Source organism: Callorhinchus milii, unplaced genomic scaffold (genome assembly GCF_018977255.1).
Source record: "Callorhinchus milii isolate IMCB2004 unplaced genomic scaffold, IMCB_Cmil_1.0 Scaffold1, whole genome shotgun sequence".
In the NCBI taxonomy this organism is placed as follows: Eukaryota; Metazoa; Chordata; class Chondrichthyes; order Chimaeriformes; family Callorhinchidae; genus Callorhinchus; species Callorhinchus milii.
In genome coordinates, this window is record NW_024704742.1 from 2,796,225 (window position 1) to 2,815,751 (window position 19,527).

General features: G+C 44.0%; 1 protein-coding gene and 1 non-coding gene across 2 annotated transcripts in view; both read left to right on the plus strand.

The window, feature by feature from the left end:
• stpg2 (sperm-tail PG-rich repeat containing 2) overlaps nt 1-19,527 on the plus strand; it is a 290,142-nt gene that overhangs the window by 137,770 nt on the left and 132,845 nt on the right. The window lies entirely within an intron of this gene.
• trnam-cau lies at nt 4,883-4,958 on the plus strand. Its single transcript has one exon. It is a non-coding gene; the product is annotated as a tRNA-Met (tRNA).

Genomic DNA, 19,527 nt, shown 5'->3' on the forward strand with positions numbered 1-19,527 from the left:
AACTGCATATTTTGCATGGTTTACGGAATGGCTGCATCAACATCTAAAGTTGTGCGAATACGATATCATTTCGATGTGTACAAGTTCGCCTGCAGAGCAACAACTTGGATCATTTTAGTCCCGCACCTCAAATCTGCTCACATTTAGACTGACAACCAGTGAGAAAAATCTAAACTGAAGGGAGGATTATACATTCACGTTAAGGTGGTCGACAACATATAATTTAATTCGAAGCCACCTTTGGTGTGTGGAACTGAGGGGAACGAACCTTGATTAGTTTGAATAGGTTACATCTACAAAACCAACAGCTTGTCGACTCTTTATTTATGTGAGTGTAACTTGACACTGGCTTAGAAGTGCGGAATTTGAGCCGAGTTTGATGAATGAATGAAAGGATTGTACAGCTGCCTAAAGAAAAAGAGCAACTCTACATCCCAGTTTTCAGAAGAGTTTGTCATATGCCATTTGCCGCGACACGTTTCGCAATCTGATTAATCCTTTCTTATTTTTTGATCACACAGATGTTCGCCTTAATGTCTTGTGTTTCATGGTGTGCGATCAATCCTTTCTTACATTTAATTACACAAATATAGTTTGAATGTGCCAGAATGTCTTGGACAACCTTTGGTGTAAAGGGTCCTCTCAGCACTGCGTTTATGGGAAATCTTTTTTCACCTTTTCTTGTTTAAAAATAATTTGTTGCAAGAATATCTTTCCTTAGAGTAATTTTTTCCCTATGTGTTGGCTTCTGGATATTGGATGTTGATGAGAGGCAGGTGAACCATCTAACTCCTGCTTCCCAGCCTGCTTTTTGAGACCGCTTCTAAATGGTGTCCAGGAAAGCTAACTCGCCAACCAAATTTCTACTTTCCTCTTTCAAAAATCCAATTGCCCCAATAAACTGCTTATTTCTATACCTCAGATAATGATATGTTGCATCTGATACAAAGACTACAATGTCTTAAAGTGCTTCTTGGAGAATCGATGTAGTGATTGTGCATTTGCGGACGAGCACAGCAGATTGTTAACCAGGACACCCTTCACTTTTGATCTTTAACGTTCACCTATACAGGCAGACGGGATCTTATTTTATTGTCTCATCCAGTATTGCTTAATCATTTTGTTAATTTTGGCATTCCCTCTCAGAGGGTCATTAAGTTTTTGCGATCAATCACCTGAAAATTGCAAAACAGTCAATCTTCCCAGATGTGTCTTTTTAGGAATTGGGAAAGTATTGACTATCGGATATCAACGTCCTGGAAAGGCACTTTTTTCCCATATTTACTGAGGAGATTCAGAAGAGTCAGCATAGAAAGTAGTGTTTTGTGGCTTGTTGTATATTAAGCCAGTGTATAATATGTATTATTTTCTGGCTGCTTTGTTAATATTCTGCAGTGGAGCGATCGAACAATTGTTCCATTTATCAGCTACCTGTGTCTGCGTGCAAATGATTTCTGATTTGTCAATGCCTCTTCTATTAACTAAAGTGTTGGTACGCACGGTATGTGAACTTAAATGGCTGCCTTTCATTTGGACACTGAATATGTGAAAGTCTGCCCTCTCTGAGGTGCAAAAGCAGCAGCAAGAATGTTTCATACACCCAGCTTCATCCTAATCGATGTTATTCTCCCCCCACCCGCCACCCCTCCACATGTGTACTAAAACCACTCAGATAAGAACGAAGACTTGTTTCCAGTTCACTTGTTTGATGTGAAACAAGTACCTTAGGAGTGCAAGGTCACTGCCTGCTTTTTTATAGCCTGCATGTATAAAACTGCTGAAAACCTGCACCTCGTATCTCACGTAAGTGGGAAGGGAATGTCCAAACTTAATTGCAAGGTTGAGGTGAAGTCAACTGTTACCAGATTCTTTGTACATCAGCAACTGCGAAAAGATCCCACTGAACGGTATTGAAAACTTGATGTTTTGTGCTTAGTTTTGGGGGGGAAAGGCTCACTCAGAAAGGAAGTTCTTTGCGCAGTCAATCAACTGATCAATAGTGAGTCTTTTTGGTCAAGATGATGGGTGTCGTGGAAAATAATCACCTTTCTTAACGCTGGGGCTTCCACAAACGTAGGCCACCTACGCACGGAAATTTCCTGTGTCTGGAACGGAATGTGCATTCTTCTCCCTGGAGGGATGCACACTGCTTAGTTATGTCTTAGCTAATACACACATGTATCTCAGGCTGGTTTGGGTACTTTTAAGCATAGTGCCGCATGTTTCAGTCACCCGGCTGACCCCGCAGAAATACCGCAGAGGGCGTGCAATCCTCTCTCTGGCCATTAGAATTTGGGATACTACCAAATGGTCCAGGTTTTCCTGTCCGTTAAACTGTTTCCTTCTCAAAATTGGAAACTGAAGCAAAGGGAATCGGAGCTTAGATCTTGACGTTCTGCGCTCGGGTGCATTTTAAGTCTTGGTGAACTGTACCAGCGCGCTGGCTTGAGTGTGTTCCATCTTTCGTTCAGTGCATTCTTTATTTTCTCTTGCACAGCAAAACAGATGTGCCCTGCCACCCACAATTACGGCATCGTCACTGATTGCAACAGTGAAGGCTGTTGCTGGATTTGGCCCACTTAGTCTGGCAGACAAACATTGGGGAATAGTCATCTATTCTAAAATCTACTCCCTATCGCATTTTTCCGTCTTCTCTGCTAACCCAAAAGTAACACTCAGCAAGTTAAAAATATAAGACAAGATATATCTCCCAACAAGGCGACTGCAGTCCAGATGGCTGATTCCATTTTCAAATCTCTCCCTGAATCTTGCTTATTCCCCAATCCCATTTCCGATTCCCTCTTAACACTCCACACACCAACAAAATGCGCGTGCAACACTGTAAATAGCTAACAGATGTGCTCTGTGAGAGTGCCCGACTCGGTCAGTGTATTTTTCTAGGATCTATGGAGGAGAATTGTTTTGTCGTCGACATCAATTTAGTGCCGGGGTTGAGCACCGCATAAAGCTGAGATCCCGGCTGCCTGTTCAGCTGGACTTTAACAAACTGATGGCACTATCTGAAAAGAGAAGGGAGTTTCTCCCGGTGTCTTGACCAACAATCCTCCCGATAGAATTACTCATTCACTTCATGGTTGTTTGTGGGCTATGGTTGTGTGCAAATTTGCCGCCACTTTGGCCGACAAAACACTTAGTTATTACATTTTATATTCAAACCTGTGAAGCACTTTGAGCTATCTAGACGACATGATAACGAACTGTATCAAAATGCAAGGTTTATTATTACTATTACTATTACTTCCCCATCTTCCTTCTACTGGCTCGTTTTGCCCTTTAGGCAAGGAACTCTTCAATACCTTGCCTAAATTCCCATGTGTGAGCTTTGGCATAGAAAAGCCCAATTCAGAAGCCTTAGCCCCAAGACCGTTGCCCTACGATTTAACGTGAATATATCACTTTTTTCCAAAATTCTGCAATTTATGTATTAGGATAAGAGCCCTGGTTAACTTCCTTGCAATGGAGGTTCACCAAGATCAAGTGTAATGCCTCTGGTCCCCAAGCTGAGATGACCTATCCTAACAGAAAACAAATCTGCAACCTGCGATAGTCTTCATACCTCAGCGACTTGCTGAATAAATTAACTGAAGCAGTGAGGACAGTGGGGGAGGGAGGGGAACGGAGTTGGGGAGGGGGTGGGGGGGAAGCAAGGCTAGTGATTACTTTTTGAACAGTAGTTGTGTTTAAAATATTCCATAAAAGGTACTTATTTAGCTTTGCAGAACACTTTCCCTTTAAGTCCGCTCCGTACATGTGAATCTGTCTGTATTGCTGGACTCCTTCAGGAAGCTGTTTGCACTTTGAAGGCCTGGTCCAGTTTCCACGTATCTGGATGAACAACGCACCCTGACATTATTGTTTTATTCATAGTCACTTTAATTTTTAATTCATAATATGGTGCGTACTCATGTGGCTCACAAAAAAAAATCTATAATACAGTGTGGAAAGGCCATGACTTATTAATGGAGTGAAAGGTCAGTAGTTGACCTGCTTTTTTCAGACTCTGCTGTAAATGCATGAATTTAAATAAAACCAGGCCATCACATCCGTGATTAATATATCCTTCATTTAACATTTTCAAAGCAATAACCATGTACGGACATGATCAGGGAGAATGGAGCGACAATGCTATTGTAGACGTAACACGCATGTTAATGTTGTCCGTATGTACGTTGTACAATGCAGAGACAAAAGAAACGTAGAGAATGTGTTGAAAGCGTTGCTGAGTGTAACAACCCAGTTGAAACAAAACTTCGATAATAATACGAATCCTTCAATTTGACCTAACTCTCTATCATCATCCAGACATCTCAAAGTTTTTCATGGGATTTTACTGTAAATGATAGTGACTGTGTAGTACGTAGGCAAACCTGGCAGCCAATATGCAGCTCACAGCAGCGTCCCACAAACAGCCACGAAGCGAACGACCAATTTAATTTGGGGGACGTTGGCCAAGACAACTTTTCGAGTTACTGCTGCGGGATCTTTGAACAGTCATAGATGGGGACCTCATTTTAAAGTCTCAGCCAAAGGACAGCAACTCCTCCAGCAATGCCTGGGCTACGTGAGCTAAGTGCCGTGCCTGTTCCCTGTCTATCCCTCCAAGTCCCGCTGCCCAGCCTGGCTGGTCTGGTCTGTCGTGTACAGCGCAAGTGCTGAGGATCCGCCTGGGCCAGGAACAGCTCCAATGATGGCAGTGCTGGAAGGTGCTGTCGTGTCAGAGGGACCATCCTTCAGATGAGCCGTTAAACTGATACTCCGTTTGCCTGTTCCGGGTACGAGATCTTGTGGCGTTATTCAGAAAGAGATGTGACTTTTCTCCCAACGTGATGGCCAATGATCCTCCAGAAGAAATTTGTCGCATAGTCCCGTAGCTCAGTGGTTAGAGCACTCGCCTCATAAGCGAGAGGACCTGGGTTCGATTCCCGGGCAGGGGGCGAAACATTGGGCAAGTTTCCTTACTCCACACTCCTCTGTTTACTGAGCAGTAAGTAGGAACCTGGTTATTACTTGATTGGCGGATCGTTTTTCCAGGGGTAACAACTCCTTCAATAAAATAATAAATTTGTCACTCAATCCACGACTGTTTGCGTGGGATGCTGTTGTGCGCAATTGGCTGCAGCGTTTCGCCCACAAAATATGCAGTCAATTCACTTTGCAATATATTCTGTGAAGCGCTTTGAGACGCCTCACGACATGAAAAGGCGCGATATCAAATGCGAAGATTATTTTTATAAATTATCTTTATTCAAAGAGCGCGAAGTTCAGATAATAATAATAATAATCCTTACATTTGATATAGCGCTTTTCACGTCGGGAGGACGTCCCAAAGCGCTTCACAGAACACACTGTAAAGTGAATTGACTGTATATTTGTGGGCGAACGTGGCAGCCAATTGCGCACAGCAATGTCCCACAAACAGTCGTAGATTGAAAATGACCAATTTATTATTGTTTTTGGTTTTGGAGGGATTATTATTAGGCTCTGTGTGGAGTAAGGAAACTTGCCCAAGGTTTCGCCCTCTGCCTGGGATTGAACTCAGGTCTCTCGCTTGCAAAGCGAGTGCTCTAACCACTGAGCTACAGGACTCCCGAGATATTTTTTAAAGAGGAGAATTTCAACATGACTTATAAAAAACAAAAGAATAGTTTTATATTTAATATCTGTAAATGTATTCTGGGCTCGTCAGTTTCCGTCAATGGAGATTCCATCGTTTTCTATTCATTATTATTCATTTATTAATATTATTCATTATTGTGACTCTAAAGCTATGTCGGTGTTGCCTTTGCCTCTCTTTTATTAGCCTTGCCGCAGTTCAAAGTTGCCTTAAAATTGCCAGGTGAGCTTCAAAGCCAGTCTGGCTGTGTGTTTACAGTTTGATGGTTTGATATAGGAATTAAATTACTTCGTTCCCACGTGACTTCTAAAGTACACAGGTAGCTCGATTTTTTATCAGTTACCTTGACTTTTTGATCAACAGAAACGTACTCGCAGTGTGAACTGAAGCTTGAAGGGTTTTTCATCTGCCATTTGACAGAATGTAGAAAACAGGCCCTTTACTTAAATTGACTCCTCAATCATTGGAGGCAAAATAGAAGAAGCCAATGAAACAAACACATTTCCCTTCAAGTCTCCCAGACTCAAGTAGGATAGGAGTACTTGAAAGCCATCACTGAAATGTAATACAGATTAATTGCACTCATTAAAGGTATGGAATGGAAAGGAATTTCTGCTGAAAGGGATTTTGGTGATTTTAAGTTTCACTTAAAAATGCCCTGCGGTGTCAGAAGGAAGGTTTGGAGTTAGCTTAACAATGCGACCCTGCTGAATAAACAGCAATGCACAGCCTGCTGTCTTCCTGGCTTGGAATCCTCGCTATTTGTATCCCGACTATGTCGGGGCCGGTGACAAAATCAGCCGTGTTCTGTTCAGACTAGGCACCGTGGGGAGGGAGACTGTCGCAGATGTGGGTGGGAATGGGAAACGGTGCCTATTTGATGAAGAAAGCATTTGTTCGCTCACACTTTATTGCATGACGGCATGCTTTCAACCGATAACACGCACGCGGAGCACTAAGTGAACGGATTAGCATTTTGCTTCTAACCTCTTAAGCGCATTCCTGTGTTCTGCCAATGGCACTCGAAAAGTGGACGTGGTGCATCGTGTTGCTTTTTTTGTTTGGTGAGCCGGGCTGTCTGACACAGGCGGAAATCCAGCACCGCGCTGAGAACTATTCCAAACCAAACGTGTGCGTACCACCTAGCACTGAGATTTCCCTGCCTCTGGAATGGAGTGCACACTCTCTTCCCGGAGGATGCACCCTGTTTAGCCAATTCCAAAGAGTATTTTATCTGAAACATAAGATGTAAAATCTTCTTCACTGTTGGAAACGATATTTATTGAACAGTCCTGAACTTGATCAAGTCATACCTGTTGATTAACTACAAAGGTATCCTTGCTTTAAAAAAGTTTGAACGGCAGATACAGAAGATCTCTTTGTGTCTGTTACATACTGTGCATCAGCCCAACCCCGTGAATTTTCCCCCAAAGCAGTGACCTTGGGACTCGGACCGTCTGTCTCTATCAGTATGTCTTTAAACTTCCCGATCGTTCGAGTTTGGTGGGCGATAGGAAATGAATGTGAAGGAATGATAAAAAGGGGGAACTTTTGAAAGAGTTTCAGGCAGGAGCAGGCTGTTAGCTCCATTTTGTTACCCATTCACCTTCCCACAAGATTCTTTTGACGCATGTGCTTCATCATTTATTAGCGGCGAATCCTTTAAATAGCATCTTGTAGTTCCACATTCCATCATCTGTGCTGGTAGCTTTGTTTTTTCATCTCACTATCACCCTTTCACCAAAATATTTCTTCGCTTGCGTGGTCCTCGTTTTGAAGCTATGACTTCCCTGTTCCTGAGGTTTCGAAAAGAGAAAGGGGTTTCACCTATCGTCCTGGCCAACAATCCTCTAAGTGAAATTGGTCGTTCGTTTTGTGGCTGTTTGTGGGACGTTGCTGTGCACAAATTGGCTGCCTAGCTTGTCCACAACAACAAACAGTAATTACGCTTTACAGTGAATACCATGAAGCTCGTTGCGATGTCCTCTTGGTGTGAAAGACGTTATACCAAATGTAAGCATTATTATTATTATTGTTCTTGAGTTGTTCGCAGCAGAAAAAGCTATCTGCTCCCAGATTTTCTAATTCCTTCTTCACTTTGTAGAGCTTTATCAAGCTCCCATCCCCTCCCCATCCCCAGCTTCTCTTTTTGGCACAAACAAGCACACCATGTCCACGTACCGAGATAACTGAGTGTCCACTCAACTCCAGCGTCACGGGGAGATTCTTTAATTCCATGCGGTGCATGTTTAGTGCACGTGCATTCAAACCCGTGGTGGGACTTGTTCAATTTGTTGATTCTCGGGGATCTGATCGTTACCGTATAGGGATTAATGGAGATAGCGAGAGGGTTGACACTGTGTGTGTGCAAGAAGAAAGGAGGGTTGGCACTGTGCACGTGGGGAGAGAGAGGAGAGCTGTATGTGGAGATAGAGAAGAGTTGGCTCTGTGTATATACGGGCTAGTTAGAAGTGCTGGCACTATTTATATGGAGTCGAGCAGTCGAGCTCGCTCTGTGTGTGGGGATAGTGAAGAGGGCTATCGTGTGGCACTTTTGGTACTTAGAGCTCTTGATGTGGGCCCGTGAAAAGTAGAACATGCTCACAGTCTCCATGTATCTTCAAGCCGACAGATGGAGCTGGTTTATTAATGCAGCAATGAAAGGAAACAGGTGGCACATTCCAAATCGACAACATTTATTTGTTTACATTTTGCGTATTAGGTTTCCAAATTGCACGACTGCTGGGCAACATCAGTTTCCTCTCTTTGTTTGGATAGCGATGCATTCAGTTCCTTTTTCTTCCTCAGATAACTTTTTTTTCCGCAATGAAACACTATACACCTATTGGGAATATGTGCTTTAAAACGGGGAGTGGGGGGGGGGGGGAGTTAAATTGAGATCTCAATATTTACGCCACACTTTGGTTTGCACGAACAACCATTCTTTCGTGAAAGTTACTGCTCGACAAGGATCTAAGTTGTTGAGAAGGAATTCGGTCCTGATAGTTACTGCTCTGAAAGATTGCTTTGCCGCCCAGTTTTAGCTGGAGCCCTGGCGCGCACTGCCGATCGGGTGGAAGTTAAATACGTGCGATCGGTTTATGTTTGTGTCAAGATTAGACTCCAGTCGTCAGACATACAAGTCTTGAATGATAACAGGGCAAACAATCAGTTTGCCTTGTGAAAAATTCAGATGAGTGACCAGAGGACAACAGTATGCCACAGCTTGCAACCTTCACTGTGTTTCTTGCTGCCGCGATTGTAAACTGACAGTAGATATGCCTTGTCTTCGACTAAGATTCCTTAGCAGTAAGAAGCTCCTATTGCAAACGTCTACTGGGGCAGTGGTGCCCAACTTTATTGGTCGGCCAACCAGATACATGTTCTTGATTGAATATTTTTTAATGTTTGGTGGTGTTTTGGGCAGCCCCACAAAGGTAGCTACCGGAAACAAGGCATCGATTTGGGATGGACTCACCCGGACTAGCGCGAGTCTTGGGCGTGCAACTTCTTGGGCCACCAGTGCTCTCGAGCCCGATTTGGAAGTACCATAAAATTTGAGTTTTTTTGAGCAACTTCATGTTTCCTTAAGATTTTGCGTGTTTGTATTTAAAAAAAACAAACACGCACCTCTGATGACCTCAGGGATTAAACACTGCGGTACAGTCCTTGGGTGTGTAGAAGATAAATGGTCGCGGGTTCAAATCGAAATGACCCAATTGTTATAGAGAAACCTTGTGCTTAATTGTATGTGTGATAATAAACGCTTACATTTGTTACAGCGCCTTTCGTGTCAGGAGGATGTCTCAAAGGGCTTACCTATATTGTAAATTTTACACAACAACAATGTCCCACCAGCAGCCATAATATGAATGACCAAATTTACCTGGGAATGTTGGCCCGGACACCGGGAGAAACTTCAACATCCACGAGACCTTTAACATCCACTGAGCAGGCAAGACAGGACCTCGGCTTAACATATCTGAGCTTGGTCCTCTCCATACATCCCTCTGCTACCCCCCACCCCCACCACCGCCGACCCACCCACTCACCCGCCCACCACCAACCAAGCGCACAAAGGAATCAGCATTTTGGGTAACATGTTGGACAAAGAAGAGAAATAATCGGTAATTGTGCAGCACAGTGCTTGTCTAGCTGGGGTCACCATATCCTCACCGTTGAGACCTCAGTTCACAGAGTTAAGCAAACCTCATCGGTTTGAGGGTTACTGCACATCTACCAGGAATGTGTTCCAGGATCAGTTCCGTTCGGCCCCAGGGAGTCTCTACCTGTTTACGTTCTTCTCACCACCCCTCTTTCCCTGAGGGTATGATTAGTGCTCATTTTAATAACCTTGAAAGGATGGAAGGGCTGATCCAATCTGTCACGATATGAGTCTTGAACTGCCTGCTCAGAGATTCAACTCCTGAGGTAACCCAATATGCCACGAAAGAAAAGTATTTCGATCGTTGTCCTGGTCAACAATCTTCCTGGTAAATTTCTGCGACACTGTTTTGTGTGTAGGTTGGCTGCCGCAGTTGCCTATGAAGACAGGTGGTCGCTACACTTGATGGTAATTACCCGTGAAGCACTTCGAGCCGTTTCAACGGCTATTTCCCAGTTTATTTGTTGCTGTATTTATCAACCTTTGGCTGCAGTAAACAATCCTGCAGAAAAAAAATATTTCTTGCGCTGCGGGGATTGAGAGTACCCACGCATTGCAGTTATCATGATTATACTCTTTTATACTGCATAGTTGGTTATTTAATTCACTTTGCTTATCTAATCTATGCAAGGAAAGCTGCAGGATGAATAGAAACGCAAAAAGTTCATGCTAAACTCATATGAGTCTTTAGTTAGACCGAAGTTAGAATATTGTGTTCAGTTTTGATCATCCCGCTTTAGGAAAGACATTAAGGAGATAGTGAGGATGCAGAGGAGATTTATTGGAATGATGCCAGGGATGAGGGGTTTGGCCGATGAGTGGAGACTGGAGGAAGTGGGACCTTTCCCACTGGAACAAAGAAGTTTGAGATGTAGCCTGATAGAAGTATTTAAATTAAGAATATTTCTGACAGAGTCAATAGAGAGAAATTGTTTCCAATGGTCGATGAGTCCATAACTGTAGGACAGCAATTTAAGAGAGTTAGTAGGTGAGCATTTGGGGGAGGTAGGAGAAATGTGCTCACAGCGGTGAGTAGAGAGCGTGAACTGCTAGAAGAAGTAAAATGCATTTGGGATAAACCAAACTGCTTGCAGAGCTCGGTGTAGTTCATTAAAGCACAAAGTGAAAGGTGTCGGAGTCAGGAGTTCACACTGCATGAAATTATTCCACTGGCTTCAGCAACTTCCTCAGGTTCGAGTGCTTTCAGGAAATCTCTTCACCTACCAAAATAGAGCCTGCTGCTCCTTCATGCCAGTGATTCCTTCGCACCACGCTCTCCATCAACGGTACGTTCCAAACTGATACACGTCGGGATGTGGGCGCGCAGGAGCGTCCGCACTTGCCTCTCCGTTTTCAGGGCTTGAGCTTCGGACAATCCAGGCCGGAACTCTTTGACTTCCAACAGGCCAGCAAGATTACGAGGCGGTGTATTGATCACCCAAACGTAGACGGGATACATACGGGGAACTCACAGCACTGGGTAGGATACCCTTAGACCCGGTGATTATTTTCCAATTGCGGCAGACACTTGGCTGAACAAAAAATAAACACCCTGTGTTCCTGACACTCTATGAGACAAACATCAGTTGCTTCTTACCCAAGTACACACTGTTGTCAGGGAACACAATCCTCATTTAATGCAGCAGGCAATTGGCATTAAAAGCTGTGACCCAATCGTTGAGCATGACTGCTGCTGCCAGCGCAAACTCCAGTCGAGCGCACGTCGTTTACATGAACCTTAACTTGTACGCTTTAGAAAGCTAATGAGCCTTATATCTGAATTCCGCTCCGTGATTCAGCTGTGCTCGTGGCTCCCCAGAGACCATCTGTGCACGTGGAACTGTTCCTTTGAAGTCATCTTTAAATAAAGAGGAGGAAGTAAAAGAATATTTGAACAGGAATTTTAATGATCTTTCGCGCAAAAAAAAAAGGAAACAAATGTAGTATTTGAAGGCGAAGACAAGTCTAGAGGGAGTCCTTTCTGTTTGAAGAACTTCTCCAGCTCTTTGCAGGAAATAAGATTGTTAGAAACATATTTGACTTATCCACGAGTTTCAAGGATTGGGGAGATGCACGTATTCTGATCTCCGTCTAAGCTGCTGATATCTTTGACAGAAACGAGTCAAGAAAATCTCTATTGCCAGTCTGGCTGTCAGGTGTCAGCTCTGTCACCGTACTCCTGTCTATAAGTCGGAAGGCTCTCTTTAAAGCCCAATATCAGGAATTTGAGCTCGCAGTCTCGCCTGACACTCTAATGCAATGTAGGCGGAGGGCTGCTTTGTCGGAGGCGCCACCCTTCAAATTAGACTTTAAATCAAGGTCCCGACTGCTTGTTCAGGCAGACGTTAAAAGATCCCATGGCATTACTGAAAATGAAAAGGGATGTTTCCTGCCGTCCTGGCTAACAATTTTCCCCGGATAAAATGGGTCATTCGCTTCATGGCTCTTCGTAGGAGATTGCTGTGCAAAAATTGTCTGCCACTAATACTGTAAGGATTATTTTGCTAATACACAGTGATACACTTCACAGCAACTCTTGCGAAGCGCTTTGAGATGTGTTAAGGCGCTATATTAAACGCAAGAATTACTAGCAAGATTATTATTATTTGAAAATATTATCAGTTGAATTTTTTTATAGCGCCTGGGAAACAATGCAAAGAAATGTTGCGACATCATATCTTCAGTAATCCTTACCTTTGCTATAACAAATGAACGTATTGGAACATCTCAAAGTGCCTCGCAGAATTTACCACAAAGTGTTAGTGACTGTGCGTTCGTATGCAAACGTGGTAGCCAATGTGCGCACCGCAATGTCTCACAAACAGCAATGTCATTTTTTATATGGTGGATTATTTGCCCGGACACCTTCCTTCTGTCTTTGAGAGTGCCATGGGATCTTTAACGTCCACCTGAATCGACAAGTAGGATCTCAATTTAACTACGAAATATACAGTCAATTCACTTCACAGTGTATCCTGCGAAGCGCTTTGAGACGCCTCGAAGATGTGATGAGGCGCTGTATCAAATGCAAGGATTATTATTATTATTAATTTAAAGGATTAAAGAATGACACCTCTAATGGAGCAGCGCATCCCAGCGTGTCACATTGATAGAAAGAGACAATATCGAGAGGTCGAAACAGCACCGTCGCAATTAAGGCTCTGATACATTGTGCTTTAAACCCAAAGAGCCAAAGTTAATTACCCGCAGCTCCAGCCAGTCTGCAACCAGTGAAGCTGAGGCTTGACCCTTTAACCGGTGGAACCTAATAGAAAGGAGGAAGATAAGAATCTCAGCATTATAGAAGCAGCCCAGCCAGTGATAGCTGAAGCTTCGCTCTGATATTGTTCCCAGGTCATTAGACGGCTTGACAAGCCCTGCAGGCTTCCATTCATTGATGGATCAAATATCTTGTCTCAGCAGACACAGAGACAAGAGAGGGCTGACCATCCAGGTCTGAACCGACAAAAAATGTTAATAAGCACTTGCAAAGAAAGTCCGCAGATGTTTGTTGGACGCACAGACACACGCGCACATGGAATATCTTCAGGGAGGTATTTCAGAAAAAGTGGAGGAAAACAAAAATACCACTTTTACATTGCATTGCAGCTCTGGAGATTCGAAACGTGGCGTATTAAAGCATATTAAACCTCTGCTGCTTTTACGTTTGCGGAGGTAGTTCGTGCTCGGCAAATAACATTACGTGCGTGTGTGTGTGCGTGTGCGCGTGCGCACGTTTTGAAACCATCGAATAAGCATTGTGATAACGTTTGCACATGCACATCACCAGTAGGTGTCAGTCTGGCTCAGTTGGTAGCGCTCTCGCCTCTGAGTCAGAAGGTGGTGGGTTCAAGCCACACCTTGGGTCTTGGAACGCGTAGAGTCTAAGCCGACACTCCAGTTGACTTGCTGGAGGTGTGCTGCATCGTCACAGATGCCTTCCTTTGGATGTGATCCAATGAAGGGTCCCATCTGCTTGTTCAGGCGCAAGATAAAGATTCCGTGGTACTATTTGAAAAGAGAAGGGAGTTTTTTCCTGGCCAACAATCCCCCAGACAAAATGAGTCATTTATTTCATGGCTGTTTTGTGGGATATTGATCTGTGCTAATTGACTACCGTGTTCAACAACAGAATATACACAGTCGTACCAGTCCTGTAGCACAGTGGTTAGCGCATTCGCCTCGCAAGCGAGAGGACCTGGGTTTGATTTCCGGGTGGGACGAAGCCTTAGGCAAATTTACTTACTCCACACGCCTCTGTTTACCCAGCGGTAGGTAGGGACCTGGTTGTTAGTCGATTGGCGGATTGCTTTCCGGGGGTAATAATCCCTTCCAAAAAAAAATTGATCGTTAAATCCACAACTGTTTGTGGGATAATAATAATAATAATCCTTGCATTTGATATAATGCCTTATCGCGGCTTCGAGACGTCTCAAAGCGCCTCACAGGATATACTGTAAAGTGTATTGACGGTATATTTTGTGGGCGAAACGATTTACAGTAAATCCTGTGAAGTGCTTTGAGACATCCTCCTGACCTGTAAGGTCCTATATCAACTGCAAGCTTTACTATTAAATGCAAGGATTTAGTTTTCTATCCAAAAATGTAGAATCTTTGTCGAGAAGATGTGATATTACTCTTGCACAGTATAATGGGAGCTACTCGACTGTAGTACGCTATGCCCCTAATCTCTGGAACTCCCTATCTCAACCCCCTCCATCTCATGCCCTCTCTATTTGTCTTAATTTCCTGCCTTAACACTTCAACCGTGCCTACGATCACCTCCTTCCCTGCTTTCTTTTCCCTTCTCCCCACCGGGGTCAACATCTGCCTCACCATCGTAAAGAGCTCCGAGACATAACTGCTTGTGAAGGGCGCAATATAAATGCAAGTTGTCGTCGTCGTATGCAGGAGTTGTGCTATTACTTGTCGGTTATTAAAGACATGTTTATTGCAGATACTTCTCGAGAGCCAAGTAATCAATGCGGAATGGCTGATAGTGAGATTTCAAATCTTTAATTTACTTCAGATGTTCAAGTGACAGAATGAATTTGAGACGTTCAAGGAGTTTATGTAAATCATGGGAATGTGTAATTAGATTATAGCTTTGAATTCACTCTTTGTTCATTTTAAATTCCTATCGTTTGTCACTTTAAGTTCTACATTTTTCAGGAAAGAGGAATTGCAATGAATTAGTTTGTGTGTGTGTGGGAAAAAAAAAGCTTCTATAATCTCTTCCTTCTCGCAGAATTGTGTGATGTGCATACTGTTCTCTACATCAGGGAGACAGACAGTAAAAGGCTTGAGTACAAAGGAGCTCATGTCATGATTCTGTGATGAGGGTTGACTGCATGTTTTTCATATCTACAACCATAAAAGCAATGAAATAGGGTATTCGGGGCAGTGTGTGACTGGGGAGGGAGTAACTGAACATGCAAATAATGGAAGTATGTGGGGCAGTGATTGATGGCGAGGTGGGGGTTTGGAGGTGTATCTGGGGTAGTGGGTGTTCAAGATCCCATAGCACTAGTCATAAAGAGGAGGGAGTTTCTTCCGGTGTCTTGGCCAAGATTCCCCCAAATAAAATTGGTCACTCACACCGTGGCTGCTTGTGGGACACTGCTGTGCAACGAAATGACTGCCGGGCATTCAATTCCACCCTCAAACACGTTACAGTCGATCCACTTTGCAGTGCGTTCGCTTCGTGACGTCTCAAAGATACAATAAGGCGGTAAAACCAAATGCGAGGACTATCATTTCTGGCGCTTGGGGTGCTGCGGTGCCAAAGCAGTGAAATCACACGCTTGGAGGGTTATGAACAGAGTTGCTGTCGGCCCACAGGATTCTAAGATATGGTCAATATTGGGTTAATCTAGAGCTCAGCTCGTCGCCGAGAGGAACGAATGATGTACTGCCTGCTCACAAGAGACTGGAACTGCCCAGAACTAGTTGGCACCTAAACGGCGAAACCTGCCACTACCAAGAACTTCTCGAGGACTTTGGGGAAGTGGTTTGGTTCCGCCCGGCAGACTTCTGCTCTGTAAAGCATCTGGAAAGAGCTGAACTGGCTCCAAGGCGGTATAGTTGCCAATTGGAACGTCAGGATCGAGTCAACGCTCTGTGGCTGTCTCAATGGGCCAGTGCTTGAGTCCAGGTGGGTCCGCAGTATTCCAGGGCACTGCTGATGACAGCCCAGCCCACCCCAGCCCGGCCCAGCCCAGCTCATGGTAGGACTTGGAAGGGTCAACCACTCCCTGGGACCAGGGAATCATCTCACTCTGCTCCTGTGAACGCTGCAAGCCAAAGCTGTACTGGGTCGGGGTGGTCCTAGCTGGACAAGCAGCGGGAAAGCTTGCCAGGCAGTGCTTCAGTGGCAAACTTGGTGGTTTCAAGGTTTTAACTCAGTTGGACACCAGCAGTACCCGCTTGGCTCTCACCAGGCCTGCATCTCATACTCTCCTTACTCCTTACTTAGGTAAGTAGGATGTGTGTGTGTGTGTGTGTGTCCCTGAACCCCACCCACCCACCCAACGAGGGAATCAACACTCCTTTCCAATACACGGGAATTTCCATCTTTAAGGTACAAAGATGCTTTTGTTTCAAATACCCTGAGCCATGGCGATGGGTTTCCACATGTGCTAAGACACCCCACTGAACCCCCCAACCCCCGCCCCCGAAAAAAAATTCCGTTCAATTTCTCGTAGGTGCCTTGATTCATCATTGTCCAGACCAACACCACGTTAGTTCAGGCCGGCAATCCTAAGTCAGTACTTTAAAAATATTTCAGCTTTCATGTACCACAAACTCGTTTCGGTGTCAAAATGATTCGTAATTTGCCACGACACCATTTAACCCTGAATGTTGTGCAGAAGGAGCAAGGTAATTATTCCAAGAACTCTTAACAGAAACGATGTCAGGTTGCATAGGTCGTTAAGACAGGAACGTCAAATCAAAGAAGTGAACGGCACGACTCCTGGCAGTGGTGAACCGCTTTGCGCTGACGGAACAGGTTTTGTGAAATTACTTTTGCGGCAGATTCCCAGTAGAAAGGTGACATTTTGGTTATTAAAGGTGACGTTGGTCTTGTGCACATCTCATTTACATTCATTTGTTTGACTGCACTGTATGCCCACCCCCCCCCACCCCCCCTTTATTTTTACCGTGCACCTAAGTCCTTCATCGGGTAAACTGAAAATGTCCGAATACACCGTTACCCATTAAACTGCCAGCAGGTCAATCAATAATAATAATACTGATAATAATCCTTGCATTTAATATAGCGCCTTAACACGTCGTTCAGGTGTTTCACAGCGCTGAACAGAGTATACTGTGAAGTGGATTGACCGCGTATTTTGTGGGCGAAACGCGGCAGCCAAGTGCGCACAGCAGCGCTCCCGCACGCAATCATGGAATGAATGACCCACATTTTTCAGGGGTTGTGGGTGGGCTTATTATCCCCGGAAAGCGACTTGCTGATCGACTAACAGCCGGTTCCTAGTTACTGCTCGGTGGGAGCTCCCTACCCACCCAGCTGCTTCTGTGGGTTTTGAATTCATGCTCAGATACACAGTAATACTGCAGTATTAATGTTACTCAGAATCAAGGAGAGTCTCAGTATTGTAATGTAGTATTAATCTTCAACTGATACAATAAATTGTATTTTAAATATAAAGTATTTTAAACCATTTACCACCTGTGTCTGCCGTGATCACCTCTTTCCTTCTAATCTGCCAGCTCTTTATTAGTTTAACTTTATTTCAACTCTTTTCCACCTATTCTTCCTCTTTTCTTTTTAATTATTACACCATGTTTGATCAGAGTCAACCATCACAACCCGTCCCTTTGAAAACCTGGTGTTAATTCAGCTCTGAAAGCGCTGAGACAGGAACCGTTGTGCAAATGTTAAGCGAAGAGAGCAAGAGAAAGTGTTCAGCCCCAAAGCTGCTGTAACGCACCTTATATAAAATGATCTCATGTCTTGCTTCTTGTGATAATTGGCACATCACGTATTACTTGAGTTTCCAAACTGCTTCTAAAATGGGATAATAATAAATAATAATATATAGCATAATCCTTGCGTTTGATGTAGCGCCTTATCACATCTTCGAGACTTCACAAAGTGCTTCGCGGGATATACTGTAAAGCGAATTGACTGCGTGTTTTGTGGGGATTTGTTAAGAAGGACTGCGAGTCGCACATTAAAATTGCTTTCAGTCCATCGTGGAGGCCTGTGGGACCTGCTCTTCGATGCAATCTATTTTCGGCGCAGAGTTCCCACCTGGACACATTTTCTTTGCTGGAAGGAATCCCCATTTGAGTTCAGCAGGACAGGCATTGATTGATTGCAGTAGCCACACGTGCACAGTATTCCGGGTTTCTAACATGTGTGGCCCAAAGCTGGTGAGAGCAAGTCAGCAGATTAGACAGTGTTTCACTGCATCAGTTGGGGATGTGTACGTTCTAAGCTCATCGGATAAACAAAGGTTTTGTTTTATATACAGATAACGAGCAAAGCTGATCATTTTTCTGGACTCGGTTTGGGTCCAGTAGGCGGCCTGTAAATTCAAACGTTTACCTCCACGTAGGCTGACGGCTCAGAGTGGAAAGCACTGCGTCACTAATTCCTCCAACTGTCAGTCTTTCTACTTGAAGCAGCAGGTGTTAAATGTGACTTTTATCAATGGCCTAGAGAAAAGGCAGGGAAAATGCCAGTGGTTATCCGTTATCTATTAATTTTTCATAGAAAAAACACCTTTCCAGCCTCCTAGGCCTTTGGGATAAGTCTGCGAACAGAAGAAAGCGACTGAAATCGTGGTACAGGCATGAAATGGCACAACGCTTCCCATTGCACTGTGGAACCTTTGCGCTGAGATGTTTTCGAAACGGTCTGTTTACAGATAAACGAGTTGGAGATGTTTCGGGAAACAAATTCACCCGATTCAGTTCTGGGGGTAGAATCGTGAAACGTGACAGATTTTTGATGAAACTTTTCCAGAAATCTGCAGGTAAACAACTTGCGACTTATCTCGTGAATGAACGGACGCTCATCGGGTCGCTACTGATGTTTCCTGCTGTTATTACTGTTACTGTTGATCCTGGATCCCGACGTTACTTCATGTACACCGCGTGCGCGCGGTGTCTGATTCTTGGATCGGATACACCTGGGGGAGCCGCGGTAGCATATTCCACAGAAAAGTGCACCCGAAATAACGTTTAGATCTTTGAAAGCGGGAGTCCGAATCGAAAATTAAATGGGCGTCTTGAGTTTTTTCGTTGAGGGCACATTGGATGCAAAAATAAGTGTTTAACCACCAAAACAGATCATTTTACGTACGTTGGCTTGAAAGAATCACTGAACGCAGCAGTTTGGGCGTGATAAATTAACCCAGGCTGTAGTTGAAATATCTCGAGTTATTTTCTACTAAGTGTTAACGCTTCTCCTTCACACTGTCGTGCTCAGGAACTGCTCCACACGATCTCATCGGGACTTAGTTGTTAATAAAATATTCGAAACTTCTACAGCGATGGATGGAAAATAGACCACGTTGTGTTTGATGTTCAAAAGGGCATCCTGTTGCTGGTGCGTTGTCTTGAAGTTAATGGGGTGTGTTTATTGTCTCGCAGTGTTTCATGAACCCATAAGCAAGAATGATTTGTGTTCAGTAAAACTGGGATCTGATGTGCGAGCTAAGATAAGTGAGCTGTTCTGTTGCTATTTTACACCGAT